Source organism: Alligator mississippiensis, chromosome 6 (assembly GCF_030867095.1).
Source record: "Alligator mississippiensis isolate rAllMis1 chromosome 6, rAllMis1, whole genome shotgun sequence".
NCBI lineage: Eukaryota > Metazoa > Chordata > Crocodylia > Alligatoridae > Alligator > Alligator mississippiensis.
In genome coordinates, this window is record NC_081829.1 from 41,216,269 (window position 1) to 41,228,563 (window position 12,295).

The window sequence follows — 12,295 nt, forward strand, 5'->3', positions numbered from 1 at the left end:
TAGAGCGGTTCCGAGAGCCACTCTAATTAAAGCGCCTGGAACGTCTCATGTATCAGCATCCCCTAACTTAAAATGGCAGTGGAGGTACTTTAAGGCTCACTGAACAAGCAGGAGACTGCTGGAACACATATTACAGCGCATCAGAGCACCCTCGTTGCTCGTGTATAGGTGCCCAAAAAGAAGTTATCTACTTTGTTAATAGATAGGGAAGAAAGACATCGAGAAATACAAAATAAGCCTATGCAATGCCCCTTGTTCAAAAATGCTTTAAAATAATCTGAAGACTTAGTAGTACAGTTAAGCAACAGGGTAAAGAGTATTTTTTTTCCAGTAAAGGTATTATATACAAGTACACAGCTATGGCACTGCATCACCACAGTGTAGGAAACCGCTTATATTAATTTTAACCACTTTTAAACAGGAGGGGAACCTATTTTGTACTTGAAGAAATGAAAGATGGAGGCAAGTGTTACTATCCTGAATCTGACAATGTATATATTTGTTGAGCCTTCTGAGATCATGGACTGAATTAAAACTATATTGTCTTTTTTGGGATAAAAGGGGAGACCTCTTCTACTGAATTTTGATGACACCTTTTTACAGAGTTACAGAGATGGATTTTCAAAGGACTCTGATCAAAAATATTCAGTTCAAAACTACCAATCATTCATGGAAGTTGTATGTCAATTAATTATATGCATCTAAAGAAACATAGCCAAAACTAAGAACAACTGGATGAGATAAACCAGGCCTCCATGTTGCTGCCATGGGCTGTAAAGGAAATTTACTGACAACCATCACTTTATGCTCTTGTACAGGAGCATATGCTCTTGCACAAAGAGGCACAGGGTGGGGCATGGCTCTAAATGACATTGATATTCAAAGGAATTCAATCTTATATTCACAAAGCGCACACACATCTACAGTGGGATCCATGCTGACACACATGAAAAGAATCCCATGCTATTCTGTTTCTCTTGTTTATCAAGTTATTTTTGCTTAACTGGCTGAGAAAAACAACTTCACTTTAGAGCCATATGTTACATTTTCCTTATATATCATGAAAATTGTGGGCCAAAATTCTGTTTCCAGAATATCTCTGGCTGAAACTTGTGATTTCTAGATCACAAGATAAGCACAGAGTGCTGACAGCTGAATCTCACAGCCAAATAAAATATATGAAATTCACTGAAGGAAAAGTAGTACGAAACATAGTAATACATTAATTTTACAATCAATCATTCTTTTTCTTTTATTCTTTCATCAATAAAATTAAAAAGATAAATCACCATAAAGAGGTACTTGTAAAACTCATGAGGAAGAGCATGTTTATACTGCCTTTAACTTACTTTCCAGGAATTCTCTGCAACCTGAGAGAACTCAGAAAATTTCATGTTACTACCTTTATTTTGCTTAGTTTCTATACAAAACAGGTGGCATACACCCCATTACAACCTGTCTCTGCTGCTCCTAACTTGTGAAAAGGTTTTAGGGCAATCCATGGCAAATCCTGACAATCAGGATGAGGAATCTTTTAAACTTGCCTCCTATGAGAATCTGAAGATACAAAATACTTTTAACATCCATGGGATAAATTAAATTTGGTGGGAGGAAAAAAACCCACATTGATTGAATAGGAAAGTAGTCTAAAGAATACAAGTTGATCCTATATAATTCTTTAATAAATATCTAACTACGTGGGTACGACTTCCATCTCCATGAAATCTGTAAGCCTAAATAGATTTTTTTTTTTTTTAATATTTACCCCCAAAATACTCCTCTGATTAAGGGAAGTATGATCAATCCTGCTTTTCATAATGGGAACTATGGCACAGAAAACTTAAATGAACGACCCCAAGTAACTAAGGAAGTCTGTGGCAGAGTGTCACGGCAGGGGGTCCTGCAGGAGGGCCGTGGTCTCCTCAAGGTCCCCTTCCCGTGCCAAGTTGGCTGGCCCAAGGGCACCTTTAAATTCTCACCCGCCACGCCTTTGATGATACCATATATTTGGGAGGCTGCCTTTTTCGCCCTCTTGGTCACTTCTTGCTGGTCACTCGGACCCCGCGATTTCCCGGACCCCTCGTGGGTCCCGCTCTGCAACGGGTGCTTCAGGGGCACCCTAACCTTATGGGCTATGCGTGGCTCTCCAACCATCCCTTTACCACGCCCCAAGACTCGCAGATGGAATTGACATTGTTTGGTCCAGGTCTACACCCTCTCTCTGGCACTCAGGTTCTCCGTGGCCCTGTCTCTCTCCGCGCCCTCTCTCTGGCACTTCTCAAACCACTGCCCCCTCCCCAGGGCCTTCTCAGTAATGCCGCCCTCTCTCCGGGGCTCTTCTACAATGCCGCCCTCTCTCCAGGGCCTTCTCAATAATGCCGCCCTCTCTCCGGGGCCTTCTCAATAATGCCGCCTTCTCTCCGGGGCTCACCACAATACTGCCCCCTTCTCCGGGCCTTCTCCGTAATGCTGCCCCCCTCTCTGGGGCTCCTCAGTAACGGTGCCCCCTCTCTGGGGCTCTTCCACAATGCTGCCCCTTCTCCAGGGCTCACCATGCCTGCACTGGGGCTTCTCAGCAACGCCCCCTTTCTGGGGCTTCTCAACTGCCCCTCTCTGGGCCTGGGGTCAATGCACCCCAACTGCTGTGCCCTCACTGGCGCTGGGGTGCCCACACTGCTGTGGGTCCCCTATGAGGCCTCCTCCAACCCCTAGTAGCCTTACCCAAACCACCGGTGACAAACAGCAACACAAACGCAAGCCTCTTAGCTATAACATAAACTGAAGCTGCCCGGCCATAACAACGTTCAAGCCTACCGGGGATTCTTTATCTTGCAGCGTTGTCAGACGCTGCTCCTGCATCAGGCTTCTCCTCTCGTCCATGACAGAGAGCTCCTTCCTCCTCAGCTGCTGGCAAGGAACTCCCTCTGGCCTCAGTCCCTAGGGTTTATAAGGGAGCCATGCCCTGCCCCTTTCAATCAGCTGACCACTGGCACCTGCGATCTCTTGCTAGCTCCAGTTGCCCTGGCAATCAACAGCTGGGCTCCTTATTCACTGCTAGGGCTCTTTCCCTAGCAGTTTCCCCTCTTTAGGAGCAGGGCACCTCAGTGCTCTGCGACACAGAGCAAATCTCTTAAAAGCCCAGGATATCACCTTAATCACTGGGTTATCCTTCCTCAGAATATATTCTTTTATTTTTCACATCATAGTTACAAACCTTGTCTGTTTAGCTCATTTATCTATTGTTATTTTTATCTTCAGCCATGTTGTGTCTACACTCAAAGCTCCCTGCTACACAAGGCACCTATGCTTTCTCAGGCAAATACTTCCACTCTCTTGTGAGGCCCACAGATGCTAACCCATTTCAGTACAAAATATTTTCATTATTCCAATAAGAATAGAAATAAAATAATGCTAAATTAACATTAACACCAGGTCTCAAATATTTGTCCATTTTAGATAATCTATTTGGAAGTCATACCATCTCTTCCTCTGTATCTCATTGCAGAATCAAATTCTTATTCCTTAAACTCACAATTTTAATTTTCTGTGTATTCTATTTAAAAATATAAACCATACCTAGATTTTCCCTCATGATTCTGTAACTTTAAGATCCAAATTCCTTGAAAAAAGGCAACGACAACACAAAGCTGTGCCAAATAAGGTAATATTTTTCTTTCAGTTAACGGGCTCATTAATTTTCTTGACTTTGACTGTAAAAAACAACCTTCACTATTAGCCACATCACAAAAAAGAGTAAATTGAAACTAATAATAGAAGTCAGATTTCTGCATACAAAATATTTGTACAACTGCCACAATACTAAACTATATGATAAGCATGAGGTAGATGTGCACCACAGATATAACAAAGGAAAGTTAACTTCTTTTTGTATACAAAAGTGTAATTTTTTTCAGATTACTCAAGTAATCTTTCCTTAATAAGCGTTCTCCTGTTTATTTTAAGTAACTGGCAGACAACACAAAAGAATTCAAATCAAGGTTTTCTGAATATTTCACTATTGTTCTACTAACTGACTCAATGAATCACATGACATGTGTATCACTCCATCTCAGAGCAGACTAGATCAACTGCAGTGATTTCTAATCATGATAAATTTAGGGTTCAGCCTGCAACCATTTCAATGTGTGACTAATTTTAAACACATGATTAATCCACTTAATTTTCAAGAAAGGGGCAGAGTAGTTAGGTTGGAAGTGATCAGCATTTGCAGGATTAAAGACCAATGAATAATCCAAAAAAGCAAATAAGAAATAACATAATTTTTCAATAACTTTGATACTTATAGAAATGTACACAACTAAGCACTCGGAATCAGTGGTGCCAATGGAGCTACCAAACATTACATCTGTGAAATCATGCTGGAATCAGTGAGTTTGCAAAGATCTAAGAGGTAACAGAATGTGAACTATAATCCACTATTACATAAATCAAACTGCTTTATTTGAGCATAGGGTACTCTGAACTAACAGGATGACAGAAGCCCTTTTAATTTTATTTTTACTTTAAGGGCTGGAGCAGGCAGGCGACAGGTGCCTGATTAAGGAGGCCATTTTCAAACAAAGGTCAGCCAGGCAGAGACAGCAGTTAGCTGCAGCCAAATGAGCAACACCATCCGACTCCCTTGCAGAGTGGAACATCCTGGAGGTAAGGGCAGGAGCTAGGGGGATGGCTTGGAAGCTCCTGGTCTTGGGCATGACCTAAAACTGCACCCTGCTGGGGAAGGAAGGCCTGGTAGGACTGCCGGTGGCATGGCAGCCCCCCTCAAATACCAGGACTTCTCACCTCCCTGGTGAAAGGCAGGTAGGGATGCCTTAACCCAAGCCCCCACAACCAGGTGGGTAACCCCATAGTAGGGCCTGAGAAGGCGGACCCATGCAAGAGAGAGTGAGCAAGCAACACGAGAGCCTAGACAAACCCCTTAACTGGTAAACGCTGAGACCAGGACCAGGATGGTCAAAAAAGCTAGTGTAACCACTGTGAGAGACACCCAGAGTCAGAGGCCCTGAGGTTCTGACTGGCCTGTAGATAGGCCAGTGCTCATGTGGCCAAAGGTCCCAGAGGGGAGCCACAACCGAGAAGAACGAAGGCCTAGGGAGCTGCCTGTCCTGAGAGATATCAGGGATTCAGGTTGCCTGATTAGGAGGGATCTAGTTGGGGTCCAGGCTAGAGTGTAATGAGGCCCAGTGTGGGGCGAGAGTCGTTAAGAGCTTAGATGAAATCTGCGAGGCATGGGCCATGGTGTAAAGGTGATACAGAGCCATGGATAGCGCCCCCTGGCATCAGGGTAGTGAATGGGCTGCCTCCTGCTTAATATATTGTTAACACTCAAGTCGTGGCAGGTGAGTCTGGGTAGACTGCTTTAGGCAGGTGGGCAGGCCAACTTGTGATCTGGCTTTGAGTTTGACTCCTGTCACAGATACAGTTACATTTTTTAAACTGTGTTATATTGAGTACTTTTGAAGTCCTCTGTGATCAGAGAGTGAATTTATTCTTGGCCATTATGATGTTAATTACCAATCAGCAAGAGTTTTACAAGTGATGTTCAAAGATACATTTTAATTTTTTTAGAATCAGGAAGTGACAACCAGAGCATACCCCACAGAAGACTAAAACTTGCAGACCCTTCTCTAATTATAAAGATTTTGAATGCTTAACACAGAATTCAATACCCAACCCTTTTAAATGTAAAAAAAAAAAAGCAGATTTTGTTAACAGCAATGCAAAAAAAACCCAACAGTGCAGGTGATGGTTACCCATGAGTTTATTATTGTAAGGCCATTAATGTTTAATATTTAAACAAAAGGTACTCTGTTTCCATAAACAAGATTTTCAGATTGTTAATTCATTATTAAATCTGGAGGAAACTGGTTTGCAATCTCTGACACTGTGCTCTCATGCTGCTAGCATCTCAAATACCATTTTTCAACAATACAGCTGTTGACAGCAAGACTCAGAAAATATAAAATTTACTTTAGAATGTTATTTTCAAATATATTTCACAGTTTCTCCTAATGACATTATTTTCTAACCATGGAACCTTTTTGTTCACAGCTGTCCAACTTTTAAGTCAGGGGATGTCAACCAGGGGTACGCGTACCCCTAGGGGTACTTGGACCAGTCCTACGGGGCACATGCAGGTGGGTGGGGATGGAGCATCACCACCTCCCAGGAGCAGGGCTGGGGCAGGGTGAGGGCGGTGGCACCCCTCTACAGGGCAGGGAAGCTCACACGCAGCAGCCACCACATACCAGCCTGGTGAGCTTCCCCGCCCTGCAGACGGGCACCGCTGCCCTCACCCCAGCCCAATGAGCTTCCCCTACCCCACTCCTGCGAGGCAGTGACACTCTGTTCCCACCTCCCTGGCTCCACGTCTGGCCATGTACTACCCTCGCCCCCACCCCCACTTGGCGTTTAGCTGTGCGCTCCACCTCCCCTGACCCTGGTGTTCAGCTGCCGGGGGTACTTAGACTTTAAAAGGCTGAAAACCCCTGTTCTAAGCAGTCAGGCGTCCCATGCCCAGTAACAGGCTACATGCCCCACAGGCCATACTAGTAGGGGTCACAGACTACATTGCCACATAGATGCCTCCCATTACACCACACAGCTGCATTCCCACTGCTACAGTGCACACACACATGGGCAATGCCTCCCTCCTCCCCCCACTGCAATGACTCCCTTCATGTGAATACTCCCCTTAACCACAGCTACACTGCATGCCATGTGGCTCTAGCCTCAACCTGAGCACCCCACACCATGTCACATTGCTCCCTGGGATGGGTGCACAACAACAGAAGCCAGAGGAGGAACCCAGAGCCTCTGGCTACTGTTGCAGCCAGAGCAATAAGGGGTGTCATGGCCAGACAGGAGACTGAGGGCCACAACTTAACCCACCCATGAGCTGGGGAGCCCTGTTCTAGATTGCTGTGGTGACCAAAATGAACAGTTTTATATAAAATATTGCATTTAGCAATTTTAGCTCCAGGAACGAACATAGGTGGCTAAAGAACTTCTCCAATTGCTCTTTGTATTTCCATTATAGTATATTCAGACATCCTCTTTTTTTTTTAAACCTAGGAATTAGGTAAGAAAAGGAAAACAGTAAATCTAAAGCCAAACATTATATTTTATGATGATTAAGAATTGCTCTGGTTTTCTTGCTTTACCAATATGCCAAGAGCAGTTTGCTTAGTTACTGGAACAGGCAAAAGTAAGAGTCTTTATGCTGCCCTGTGTGGCAGGCTGGCTGGCAGAGGCTTACAGCAGGCTGCACACATCAGGCTGTAGGAACCTGCAAGCCTGCCGGGACTCTGCCCAGCTTAGGGCAGTGAAGCCTGATTGCATGTGTTCCCACAGGACTGGGCCAACAGACAGGAATAATTGGCTGGCCACAGGAAGCTAAGAGGGCTTCCAGGGAGATATACAAGGAGAGACAGGGAATTAAGAGAGTGACTGTAGCAGGTTGGCTGGCAGAGACTTGCAGTAGCCTACAGTTTGCAAGCTTGCAGGAACGACAGCCCAGCTGTGGGCAGTGAAGCCTGATTACAGGTCTGCCCAGAGGACTGGAACAGCTGATATAGGAAACTGACTAGCCCCAGGAAGCTAAGGGTTCACAGGAGAGAGTAAGAGAGGCAAGACTAGAAGCAACAGCACCACCACATCAGGAAACTAAGTCAGAGACAGACTGAGATGTTAGCAAGTATGGATATAGGTCAGTGGTGGTTCCTGAGAGGCAAGTGTGCCCAGGAAAATACAGAATTGGGTGAAGTTTTAAGGACTGTTTGAGCTAAGCAAGTCCCTACTACACCCTGTCTTTGGATATGGTCTTATCCAAAGCCCACTGAAGCCAAAGGGAAAACTCTCATCAACTTCCAAAGGATTTGCACATGCAGGATGAACCAATGCATTGCTTTGTAATGTTTTACTATTTTTCAATTACATTATTCTGCAAAGGTAATTAGCAACATGCTAGAAGCAACAGTGTACCTAGGAACATTACAGAGTACAGGTTTTGGATCTCCTCAGGCTGCCCAAAGAAGAAATGAGGTCATGAGTTTGTATGTACATGAAGAGCTTTTAAATCACAGACCTGAAATAAGCAGCTGGCAGTCTCAGTCATCCTGCACAGCAACAGTGTAAATAGAGGGAGATAGAAGGCTTTTCAAGGGTGACAAACACAAGCATCACAGCTTCACACTGCAATCAAAATTTTCTTGACACATAAAGCAATTATTGGAATCTAGTACTTGGCCCATGCAACATAGTATCTAACTTTATAAAAATGTAAAGTAAGACTGGTATCCTGTTTTAAAGGTGGTGAACCAAATGCCTAGTATACAATTTTAGCTCATAATGCTAAAAATAAGGCATTTCCTTGCATTTCAAAACTGTCACTTACACAGTATCAAAAATATATTAACACAAACAACTTTTCTTCTTCATACTCACTATTAATGGCAAATAAGAAGAAACAAATTTACCTGGAAACACAAAATTCAGATATATGTATTTTATTTTCCATGTGTAGAAACAAAAAAAAAATCATTCCTTTAAAGGAGGAGTTACAGAGTCAAGTAAACCTTGGTAGACTTTGTAATCAGTTGAAATTTGTTTAATTCAGTATAAATCTAAATCTGATCTACACTTTTTGATGAAATATTTTGAAAGATCAGTTGCAGAACGCCACTAGTTTACAAGCATACCTTTCCACTGATTTAAAGGGGAATTTCTTGAATTGATGGCATGATATAGAAGCCAGGGACAACCTTTCACTACTGCTTTCACTAGAAAGCTTCCTAACAAATTTACTCCATTTACTTGAATCCAAGATGAGATTTCTCTGCACCCCCCATCAGTATAAAGAGAAAAAAAAGCCTCGTCTTGGATTTGAGTAACAGCCTGGGGACAGGTAGTAGCTCAACTCTGAGTTTGGCTCAGCTCTTGCTTAGCTAAAGACAGAACTGGGCCACCACCTGCTGTGGACCATGCTGGCTCATTTGGCAGGGAAGGCGACATGCAGCTGGAGGGAGTACAAGAGAAACCACAGGGCGTGTGGAGGGGGAAACTACAGCCTTCCCCCCACCCCTAGCCTGCTCTCCCTTTGCCTGCCTTTCCCCCTTGCCTCCCCCCAAAACTTCAGCTGTAGTTCCAGTCCCAACTCAACCTGACTGGGAGCTGCCACTCATTAGCGATGCGTAGGGGGTGCATGCAGGTGCACGTGCCCCCCGAGTGTGGCAGTGCACTCCCTGCAAAAAAGCACCACCAACACTCGCCACCCCCTCACCCCCGCCGTTGACACTGCCAGCAGCATCTGCAGGCAGTCCGCGATTGCCACTGGCCGCTGCTGCCAGTAGCGTCTGCGGGTGGTAGCCAACCACTGGTTGGCGCTCGCCACCCCCGCTAACAGTGTTGTGGCTGCCTGCTGGAGCTCCCTGTTTGCTGCCACCACGCTCTTGCCACCACCATCTGCGGGAGCTCGTCATGCCCCCCCAGCCACTGGGGACACGTGGCATTCATGCTACCGCTTCTCTCTGGCCTGGCTGGGGCCAGACTGCTGCTGACTGCCCCAGAGAAGCAGAGCTGCAGCAGAACGTAAGCAGTGGGGGAAGGCATGGGGGACCAGGAGGCAGGCTGCAGAGGAGGTGGGCAGGGGAGGTATACACAGGCACAGAGGAGGGTGTATGGTGGGGTACAGGAACAGGCATGGGGGGGGGGGACAAGGGGTGAAGATCTGTTCCCTCACCCCCCCACAACTGTTTTCGTTGCCACAGTAGTAGGAGGCAGGAAGGAGGGGAGACGAAGATGAATTTAAGACAACCTGCTCCTAATTAGATTCTATTAATGGACAATTTGTTATAATTTTCCACCTATGGACTCTAATTATTGTGGGGTCATTTTAAAATTTGAAGTAACCTTCAATTCATATAATACGGTATGTTAATGATTAAGTTATTGATAGACACAGTTATTATTCAGATGGGATGCACCAACCTATCCTTGTAGTAGGTTCCCATCAGGAACACCCTGTGGAAAACCAGAAACCTGTTCATGAACAGACACACAAGTCCTTCAGTTGAGGCCTGCATCAAAATGGGACTGAGCAAGATGTACTGGCACTACAGGAAGACAGTAGTAGATGACAAGGAAGAGATGGTGGACATCATACTGAAGAAAGGGAACTGGTATAGACTGATCAGAGGAAGTTCCCTCAAAGAGAGCAATGACAATGGTGACAACAAATACAATGACAAGTGAAACAACTGGGGAAAGGGGTAGGGGAGTTGAGAGGGCACTGAGGTAGTCCTTTGCACAACGGTGATTGTTAATAGTGATGGTGGTGGGCAAGCAGGCATGCAGGTGCAGTTTTGTAATGGGAATGAAAATGGTGCAACTGTAAAAGACGTGTTTTGGACTGTCAGGTGAACCACAGCAGTCACAAGACAGGTTAGTAGAGGTATAGGTAGATACATATAGAAATAAATATATTTTAAAAAATCAGCATGTTTGCCCCACATGAGCCATGTACTTTATAGTTATGCTCACTGTTGGTTGCATTTAATCAACTTCATAGATGGTTTCTGTTACTAAGCACAGGCTGCTTTTAGTGCAGTTCAAAGATAGGCAATGTATTTAATGAGGTTTTCTTCTACGTGAATGTAAGATGAGGGACTCCCCCCCCCCCCCCCCGTTCTGACTGGGGGAGGGGAGGGGGAGGAGAGGCCCCTCATCTTATATTTGAGTAAGTGTAGTATTACAAAACCAGACTACTTCAACGTGTCTTTGATACACTGATACTTGCTAACAGTCTCTAGATACCTGAAGGATGATTACGGAAAGGATGGGAATGGTTTTTTCTCTGAGGCTGCAAGGAACAGGAATAGGAGCAACAGCCTCAAACCGCAGCAGAGAAAACCAAGGGTGGATATTAGGAGGAACTTTAGACTATGACTGTGGTCAAGCATTGGAATAAACTACCTAGAGAGCCTGTGGAATTTCCATCTTTGGAAATTTTCAAGAGCAGACTAGACAGACCCTTAGCTGGGATGGTTTAATAATTACCTTCTGAGGTCCCTTCCAGCCTTACTTTCCTATGATCCCATGATCTTAGCTTATTTAAAAAAAAGCTGGCAAAATACTCTACAGTGTTTTTGTTGATTTATGACAGTATACTTTCTATTTTCCCTGAGCAGATAGGCTCCATATGGCACAACATACTGCACTGAAAACAGTGAGAAAAGAAAAAACAGAACTAAAATTATATGTAAAATTCTATTTTAATGTATTCTTAAGGCTGGGAATTTCAATGTGTAAGACTCAGGAATACCTATTTCTAGAGATGCTTAAAAGCACTGTTAGATGAAACATTTATTGTATACGTAGTATCTTGAGGCTATCATTTACGGCCACAATTTACAGGCTATTTTACGTGAACAGGGCATTGTACCTAGATGAAGCTCTATCAATTTAGTACCTATCTGGATAAATAGTGAAAAGTTGTATTGTGAAGGGAAGTAGGAAAGAAAGAGAGAAAATGGGACCTTGATCATAAAATACCTTATAACCTAGGGAAACACACATCAGATTATAAATCAGAGGAACATAAGTGACTCCTGTGAAAAGTCTTCAGTAATTTAATGCCCATTCCTGAGGGAGATACCTAACAAATAAGATAATCAAGAAGTTGCACAACTTTTACCGGGCTTTAAACTAAGCCCACCGGGGGATGGAGGGACTACTGCCACTGCTGGCCTGCTGAGCAACCCTTGCAAAGCCAGCAGGCCAAGGCACTTAAGGGATCCCACCCCAGCCCCAGAACAAAATGTAGGCAAGGCAAGGGCCCCCAAGGGGACACTTGGGTGCCTATACACAAATGCCAGGAGCTTGGGGAATAAACAGGAGGAACTTGTTCTCCTGCTAAACGCAGATAACTATGTCATAGGGATAGAAGAGACCTGGTGGGCCTCCACCCATGACTGGGCCACAGGTATAGACAACTATACCCTGTACAGGAGGGACTGAGTGGACAAAAGGGACAAGGGCATAGCTCTCTATGTCAAGTAAAGCTACGCGTCCCTGCAAGCCGACATTGGCACCCACAGTGGATGACTTGAGACCCTCTGGGTTAAAATCTGTGGGGAACATGGCACGGGGAATACTATGGTGGGAGTCTATTACAGACCCCCTACCTAGGGTCAAGATTTTGACCTGGAGTTCACCAGGGAATTGGCTGAGGCCGCACATTCCTGGTGTATGGTTGTCATAGGAGACTAACTACCCA

At 44.6% G+C, this 12,295-nt stretch overlaps 1 protein-coding gene across 13 annotated transcripts in view; it reads right to left on the reverse strand.

The window, feature by feature from the left end:
- Positions 1 to 12,295, reverse strand: part of SHLD2 (shieldin complex subunit 2) — a 129,099-nt gene that overhangs the window by 96,895 nt on the left and 19,909 nt on the right. Inside the window, exon 1 of one of the 13 annotated variants that reach the window (XM_019497076.2) lies at positions 2,815 to 2,924. The exons of the other annotated variants lie outside the window; for them this stretch is intronic. The gene's annotated coding sequence lies outside the window, so the exon portion shown is untranslated. Of the gene's footprint in view, positions 1 to 2,814; positions 2,925 to 12,295 lie in introns of those variants that run through there. 13 annotated transcript variants of the gene reach the window in all.